A 9,618-nucleotide genomic window follows, 5' to 3' on the forward strand; every position below is an offset into this window, starting at 1 on the left:
GGTAGGGCAGACACAGTTTTCTGTGAATATCTTGAGAACCGTAGGGCCTAGGATGACCAATTTTTTCCGTATGTTTGCCTCCAGGGGTCATGTTAACTCATTCCATGTGCACACATGTGCATAAACAGATACACACGCACACACATACATTCACAGTTATCATACGTATGACACATACTCACACAGTAGACATATGTACGCATGCATGCACATGCACAAACACACATACGCATACGCAGGCAAAAACATAAACATGTACACGCACACATGCACACAATTCAAGAATTTCTCAGAATTATGAACAGGCAAGATGGAGCTGGGGTTGTATAAAATGAATTTTACATGTGAAATCTATGAACTAATCATGTGTTGGTACTTGTTGTCTAGCAGATACCAGTGAGAATTGAGTGTGGATAATGCAATTTAGTGAGACCGTTAGAATCATATAGGCCTTTCAGCGTGATTTATTTTTGTGGAAAAAATGTGCTGGACTGGGCGGCGGTCATATTTTGTACCGCTCTGCGGTACATCTAGTTTTAGTATTGTAGTAGTAGCCTCTCTGAAACCAGGGGAAATCTAAATAATTTGCTGTTTTAAAAATGCAAACATCTGTGTGAATACCTGTTTTAAAATAACTGTTTCAGTTCAGAGTTTTAGATTAAATCCAAACCATTTCTGTCAAACATCTGATAAACATTGTCATCTACAGCTATTTCCTTCAACTTAAATTATAACGCCAGACAATTGATGTAAATGTCTATGTTGATAGAATACTGAAAAACTACCCTTGCATCGCATTGCAATAGTTATACTTTGTTCCCTGAAGTTGGTAGTAGGCATATAAACAACGGCAGCAGCGGACTGATATTACCTAGGATTCTACTAGGTATTATGGTGGGTTTTCAGGATGTGAAGGGATGTAATCATGGGTTTCATAAAGTACTGGGGGTACCAGGATGAGAGGATCTCCTCCTTACATGGTTAAGGGAGAGGGGGTGTTATCAAGCTGGTGAGGACTGGACAGGACAGGGATGAGGAGGCCACTGTGCCTTACGAGTTAGGGCCTGTCTAGCTAGGAAGAGAATAAGATAAGGCCTTATTTCACCAAACTGGAAGGAACCAGAAAAACTTAGGGTTACACTATTTACATATGTTACCTATGCATTACATAGGTTTGCATATAGTTTTATGCATGATGGGAAGATGGTTTCCACCAATGTAAGCGACTCTGCTTGGTACTGATTGGTGAAGGGTGTTGATGGAGATGGCGTGAGAGGGTGGCACTTCTCAAGGGCTGAGGAGTATAAAATATAGTGTACAGTATAGCCATCCGTAGGGGAGATCTTGATCTTGCTTTGATGGTTGGTCTGGACTTTGGTTGGGCTGTACTATCATTGCAATACAGTGAATAAAGATCAACAGTCTTCGGAAAATCTTCTATCTACATTGTCTCTTTCGGACGCCTTGTTCCAGAGTGCTAAGTCAAGTGGTAATTGTTAATTGGACAATTGGATTTGGAAGTGGACATTTTCTAGCCTGGAAAATCCAGACCCTGGTAATCTAGAAAGATTAAGGGTCTGGCCACGAACAATGTAATGTCCCAACTCGAGGGGCGGCACCAAGCATGCATTTGAAAGTCTCACTGCACGCATTTAGATAACACTAGACCAATGTTTACTCCACTCACATCCATCTGGGATCGCTTCCGTTGAGAGTGATTTCGGCACCAGATTTTATGGTAGAGCCAATCAGGACGCAGGGTGGGAGTTTCATAGATGTGACGTAGCGTAGAAGCGACTGTGAGACTGTTCTCAGCGTCACGGGTTGGCTTCAATGTGAGTGGTTGAAGTAGCATGTTAATAGAGGACGGACAAGTGGCTTATCCAATCATATGCAAGGATTTTTGGCCCAGCCTTCTGAAACACCACTCCAATGGATCAATCCCAGATGGATTAGTGGAGCTAGGCGGAACGAAATTCATCTGGCGAGAGTCAGGTTAGTCTCATCATCCATTGCAGTGAAATGGAAAAGAATGAATCAAGACAGTACTGAGCACAACTAAATACTGATATTCATCCCAGGGGAAAATATTGCTTCTTACAACAGTCTCATCTTTCAGAAACAAAATTTAGAAAATGAACTGCTATCCTAATACTTTGTGTCCCTTAATGTGCTTTGTAAGAAATTATAAGGTGGCTTGTAACAAATTCGTATTTAATTATATTATTGATATCTACCGTCAAAATCTTCCAAAATATTTAGATATTATTTTTTGCCCACCCCTAACTTCAACTGAACAGATAACAATGGACATGCCACATTACTAACATCAAAACTGGAAGACAATGCTAGTCTTCAGGGTCACAGAAATTGCCAGGAGAAAGTGGACAACACCTTGTCCATGAAGGGAAAAATAGCAAGGGCCACAGTTAACAGTCATACTAACTTATGGAAAGTCACAACAGCAGAGAAAGCTATAATTTACAGCTGGAAGTAGCACTGCTTGTACTGTGGAAAGGACTGCATGGGCAATATTGAAAGAGATATTGGTCAGGTCATGACTATGCTAGTGGAAGTATGTCACTGTTATGTAACTGCTAAGCACATTTGCATACAGTAATTGCAATCAGATTCTTGATTCTTATATACAAAGGAGGGGTATTAAACTCATTGTGCTGTAGATAGGGACTCCCCATGTCAAAAACAACCAAGTCTATGTTGTGCAACATAAAAAAAAGTTCACTATATTTACAGTAATTGAATTGAACATGGCATGTTGATTAGCATGTCTCCACCGTCTATAACCTTGTATGTCAGGGGATGAAACTGACCTTAACCTTTGACCCCATGGCCCTGAGTCCCTAAGTTCATCTAACTTGTATAGACAATAAATGTACTAGAGTTAATGAAGATCCATCAGTCTGCTTTGGAGATATGAACCAAATACTGCATGTGAGTTATTTGTGTGACCCCTTGTAACCTTCACCTTTGACCTCAAGACCTAAATTGTCTTGCCAGCTCTTTGACAACTTGTAGTGGGTAAGTAGACCAAGTTTGATGAATATCTTTCAATTGGCTTAAGAGATATCAGCTAATATCAAGATGTACTAACATACGTTTTTGGCCCAAAAATCATTGTGCCATGCTCCATTCAAAGCCCTATATATTTTTTTCAGTACAAATCTGCGCTGTAGGCACCACAAATGCTTAATCTACAGAAAATTACGATTCAAATGATACCAAATATTTACTTCCACCTTTGACGCTTTTCTAGGCTAATTCGCTCAGACTATATCCACATTCACAATATCTACATTCTTCAACAGGAACCATGTAATACCACACTGGTATTGATATAAACATTGGACAATAACCTCCACCGTCATCATGTTCTGAATGGCTTTTTTAAAAATCCAATATCGCATGGCGTAGTCCTTACTGGGATCACAGAGTTTACCCACCTCTTATTTTATGACTACACCCCTGCTCATGGGGATGGCTAAGGCAAAGTGGAACCTTTGTCTTTATCAGAGAAGGGACACAGGGTCCTTGTAGCCTTTCATAATGTGTCACAATAACATTCTCTTGACCATCCATATGAGTTAACCTACAGGAGGCAACAACACGTATGATAGGCTAGTTCAGAGGCTAAGTTATCAGGTATCAGTTTGCTTCACTGTTTGTGATAGAATACCATACACATGGTTGAGCATGCAGTCAGAATGCCATACCAATGAATCTAATTCCAAAAATAATTTAGGGGAAATGCATGGATTCCAGTTGCTGCTACTGGAAGAAACTGGAATCCATGCATTTCCACTGAATTAATTTTGGAATCTGATCCCTTATCATACCTGTTCATTCTTACTCGTTGCTCGACTTATCGTGACTAAATTCAAGATGGCTGCAAACGCTAAACTTAAGTTCTGACTCGTGTAAGCATCTGTTGTACTTTAAGGCAGCTAAAATCTGTAAAGCTTGCTTCTGTGACAGAAGTTGGATTGAGCCACTATTTGAATGATTGGTTAGTGCTGTGGACTAGATGTGGAGTTTTATTTCGTTTTAAACATCCTAAAATAACCTAGAAATTGCAACATAATGTGAAGAATCAACCGTTTTGACATGTCACAAACGCCTGTGCTCTTTGTTGTCCATATATCCACTGAAGTTGGACATACAAACCAGCGTCCCAACACTCTTGTAGTACCACGTTGCACCATCTGTGGCCACTATAGTTGAGTTTTTCTTGATTGCTAAGATGCACTCAATGAAACTGGATCCACTTGATCTTCATCTTCACCTACTTAGCACTGGAGAAGTCATCACTTGCAAATGTGTTAACACTTTTTCATTGGTTTCATACATTTTGTACATCTCTTTTCAAAACATTTAATTTAGCTCTTGTCGAAAGACTCCAAAATTAATTGGACTAGCTGTTTTGATCAAATTATAAAAATCTTTTCATAGCTAACAGATGTTTCTTCCATATGTCCTCTAATGTCTCTGTGTGGAACTTCCTTGCACAATTCTTCAATTACCAATCACTTCTTATGCATAAAAGATAGCACATCTGTCCTGATATTTCCAAGTATGGATCAAAGAGGCCAAAGGTTAATACAGCAATGATAAAAGTATGGATCAGTTAATGGGTGAAGAAGGCAGTACAAAAGTGACAAGTAAGTTGTACTGGGATGTACACATTTCTTTAATATGTTTGTGATACTCTTTTTATGTATGAAGGTTGCAATGCTTTCTTGATTATTTTTGTTTTTGTTGCTTTGGTGGGGCATTCAGGTGGTACTGACAGCTCATGGAGTACCTGGAAAGAGGGCCATTTCAGATCCTGGGTACAACATACTGCATGTTTGGGACTGCTGCAACTATGCTGTGTTGTATATGGGATGTTGTGTAATGTTAAATGGGATTGGTTGTTGATTGGCCACTGTGTGAAATCCATAGCACAAGGACACCTCTCCTGTATATATCTAAAATGAATGAATGATAGTAGATGAAAAAAGGGAGATTTTAAAACCTCACTGATAGAAATGTATTTAGAATTTCCCAATGACCAAAAAGAATATGTACCTTTACCTGCATGACCACAAAAATGAATTATGAAAGTTTGTTCACCTGTCCATGGCCGAAATTAATCTCAGCAAATAATATGTACGGAAGCTTGGATTGGTCTGAATGACAAGGAGACAAAGGAATCCTGGAAATCGGTCCATGGTTGGAAAATGCAGGGTAAGATCATTGGAACTGTTTCATGTTAATAAAACGCTGTATGATATCATTGGGCCTCTAGGGGCTCACTTGGGGCAGATCTAGTGGTCTATTGGCCTTTTACATTGATTTTCTGGCGGTTCACTGGCGGGTTACCGACAAGGCGATGGTGGTCCAACAGCGGATCGGAAGTAGCACACCACCGGCAGAATTGTTTTTAAATCTATCAAGGGACTGGCTGTGGTGTCTTTTGTTACCCTATAATCTGTTTTTAACCAGCACTATTTATCATAGATAGTGTGAATTCCTGTGTGACATTAGCTGGCAATGAAATAAGGACTATACAGCAGAGGATCTGATCTACCATTAAAAAAGAGTAGGCTACAGCTAAGATGGAGCCCTCTGAGAATATATGGAAATGTTAAAGAAGAAAGGCAATACATTTACGTTAATGAAGAAAGAGTCAGAACTCTTGGAAAGATGGCCTTCCAGGTACGGAATTTTCCCTCTAAAAAAATAAACCTTTCGGTTGTAATCTCGGCTGGTTTCGCCTATTCCAGTTTAGCTGCTAGCGTGGATATTTCTGGAATGTACACATTGTGCATATTTCTGCACAGGGCTCTTAGAAGAATGCACAACCAAATTGGCAACTGGTAAATTGGTTAGTTATATATTTCAACATAATTCACAATGTATGTGTTGATTCTATAGGAGCTAAAACCACGAGCTGAGATAGAGTGGCTGTACTGAGCAGACCCGGTGGCAGACACAAATTCACGGACGGGCATTACACCTTTCCAGGGGGGGCACTGGAACTTAAATTGATCACGGTAGTTTAAGCTTACACTTGACAAAACATTCCAATATGAAAATGTAGATGCAATTGTTGTAAAATGGTGCAGCTCCTTTAAGAGAGCCCTGTGCGCAGGGATGGAGAGAGAGAAAGCGAGAGGGGATATGTGTGTTAGAACTGAGATGCGTGTGGAAAAAGTAGACGTGCTGTTGAGACTGGAGCTAGTCATATTCAAAATAATGCAAAAATAAATCCGCAGATAAAACCAAAATCCTCGTTCATTTGCTAACCACTTTCAGATAGAGTGTTAGGGAGTTAGCCCCGAAATTACGGATAACTTCGGTCCTGGAGTGGTAAGCTCCCTGTTCTCCGACTAGGTCAGAAGAAAAAAACTGTAAAGGTTAACGCTATCAAACAAACCCAGAAACTACTAGGCATACTTCTACTAACTACGATATGAGATATAGCCTACCTGCGAGCCGATAAACTATATTTGTCATCGGATGACGGGTTAGTGCAGAAGTGAAGTAGACTGCGCCACGTAACCTCCTCTCCATTTAGGTGATGGGCTTACCTAATGTTCCTGATTGATTAGCTACGGAATAATACAGATTTTACACGTTTTATTTGCTACTTGCTAGATTGATAAACGTATAATATAGGCCTTTAATAAGTGTTCAAAATCAATCTATGGGATTGGGGTTGGTTGGAGCAGCCAAGCTCGTTCAGGGCGGGCACAGATGACTTCCAGGACGGGCCTGGCCCCCCAAAGCCCCCCCATGCCGCCGGGAGTGTGGAGCTGCTGTGTGTTCTGCTGCTGATTGTCATCAATGGCTTCCAAACACTCTGCAGAAACAGACCAGCTACACAGTCCTACTGCAGTTAACTAACAGTAACTTGACTCAAGAACGAGGCCTCCTCCAGGAAAGAAACATCAACTTAACCAATGAGAAACACCATCTGCAATTAACTAACAACAACTTGACCCCAAAAATAGACCTCTTCCAGGAAAGAAACACCAACTTAACAAAAGAGAATGATCAATTGCAACAGCAAACACACCTACAGCAAAACACCTCTTGTGAATATTCTAGAATGAGGAACTAACCTGCGAACTTTGGATTGTACTATGTGCATGTTAAATGCGCTTTAAAAATAAATCTGACTTGACTTGACTTGACTAACCTCTGTTGCTTATAAGCCCAAATATGGCTATGCCTATGTATTAAGTAAGACTTTCTGAATGTATAAATTCAACATATTGAAATGCAATATATACATTTGATGTAAATGTATCTACCTGAATGTCTTGGTACCGGTAACCTGGTACAAGAGAGTACAAGAGTTTTATAAGAAGTGCAATGCATTTTTCAGTGTCATATCTGTGTTTGTGATTTATATATATATATATATATATATATATATATAAAAAATAAAAATGTTATGCCTTTTTAATGAAAGGACAGTGGAGAATGACAGGAAGCGAGCGGGGGAGAGAGTCGGGGATGGGATCCGGAAAGGACCACAGGGCGGGAATCAAACCCTGTTCGCCGGCGTATGGTGCAGGTCCACCAGCCAGTCGTGCCACGGCTGGGGTCGTGTTTGTGATTTCTAATGGGCCCTGATTCTGGCAATGATGATGATGATGAAGTGATGATGATGACAGTGCCTGACATACATTCTTTATGGCTCTAAATAATGTCTTCACCAAAGTCTTTCTTTGTTATATTCTTTTGTTACTTAAACTCCCCCTATTTAAAACCCTTGTCTATCTGAGCACTGCAAGTTTTGTTTTGCAAAGACATTTTTGCAAAAACATTTTTATTACTTTCCGTAGTGTTGTTTTCAAAACACATTGCCTTCAAATAATAACCCATATTGTTCAAAATCATTGTTCATTTGATTGTTATTTTTTTAACTTTCAAAAATTACCTGGAATTTTCAGTAGGTCTAGAGTACACTGATTTGTATAGACATAACAAACATTTAAACGCAGATTTGGGGGTTTGTAGTCATAAATAAATACAACCTTGATCCTCTTCACATTATATGAAATGACTTGCTGTTGGGTTTAGCATTTGTTGGAATAGTGCATGTTGTACTTTGAAGGAGTGCCTTTAAAGATACTGGGTAATATTTTATTTTTATTGCACAAATGAATGCTGTAGAATGCTCCATTCACTTGAATGGGCCTTCCCAACGTTTGGATGTCTGATAATTTTGTATAACAGATCATTGCTATATAGCCTAGAGTGTTTCCTTTGCATGCTATAAAGGCATGACTAGTGCCTAGAGTGGCAACCAGGTGATAAGCGGGATAACGGCCTTCGAGGTGTCCAGCGTATTACTCTGGTGGCACATGATCAACTTTGACGCACTTCTCCTAGGTAGCCCACTATGTCAAAATGAAAGGACATGATGTCAAGATGTTGTTGGTGTTGAATAGTGAAGGGATTGTTGATATGTGGCAAAATGGTGTTGCAATGAATGTATTCACATGGCCAAAATGTATGTCTGGCCAGGCAACAAACACACCACTTAGTATGGGGAATTGTGTTATTTTAGGAACGATTCATATAGATTTTTGCAATTGGTGTTTTTTTACTTGCTAGGACCCCATTGAATACAAAACAACCTGTTTCCAATTTTTTTCTTCATTTTCAGTGCCAAAATTCAAGATGGCGGACAATACAGTATATGCAGAAAAATAATATAAAGGCTTAAAGTGGTCAACTTTTTGATAAATATACACCTAATAAGGTAGACAAGTGAGATACAGACTATTTTCAAAAGATGTATTGCATCATTTGCCAAAAAAATTGGAGAAAAAATGAAAAAAAGAGAGAAAAATCTGCATCTTGTTTCATTATTGAAGAGTTTAACAAAATTGTCATTGTCACTCAAGTATTTATCCTCACCACTGTCACGGTCTTTTTAATATTGGTGTACATCTCCTCAGAGCCTTCACACCTGCAAAGTTGCGTGAATGGTAAGTTGTTACTCTTGCATGAACACCTTATACTGCATTGGCTGGCAAAACAACACTTCACAAGTTCCACAACAGCCTCTGGTGCTGGTGGAAGTTTTGACAGAACAGGAGCCCATTGCCCATCAACAATTTGTCTCCATCCCAGTGATGAATCTTTGGAGCAGGCACTGTATCTTGTGCCCAAACATTTGCTTGCCTGTGTGCTCTCAGAAAACTCCCAAGAATGGGAGAAACATATAGGATGAAACCTCAAGCAGATCCACGACTCAAGGGCCTGACCCATCTGCCTGGGGTCAGTTACAGGACAGTAAGATCTATATACAGAGAATAGAACATGGTATTTAGAGCCACCTGAGGTATATGTTACAAAGTGGTTGGATGGTTACATAACCAGTATGATAATGCATGAATCCTATTTAGTGTTAAGTTCAAATAGTCCAGTGTAGGGGATGAATTGTCCATAGGAATTAGGAGTTGTCATCGGGCAAATAGTGGGTCGCTAGGCTGCGCGGGGAGAAATCCGAGCATGGGGACAGCAATAGGCGATGGTAGGGCAATCATAGGGATGGGATTTCCCTAGTTCCCCGAGTTTTTCCACTCCCTGGTTGGGTTT

Source organism: Alosa sapidissima, chromosome 19 (genome assembly GCF_018492685.1).
Source record: "Alosa sapidissima isolate fAloSap1 chromosome 19, fAloSap1.pri, whole genome shotgun sequence".
In the NCBI taxonomy this organism is placed as follows: domain Eukaryota; kingdom Metazoa; phylum Chordata; class Actinopteri; order Clupeiformes; family Clupeidae; genus Alosa; species Alosa sapidissima.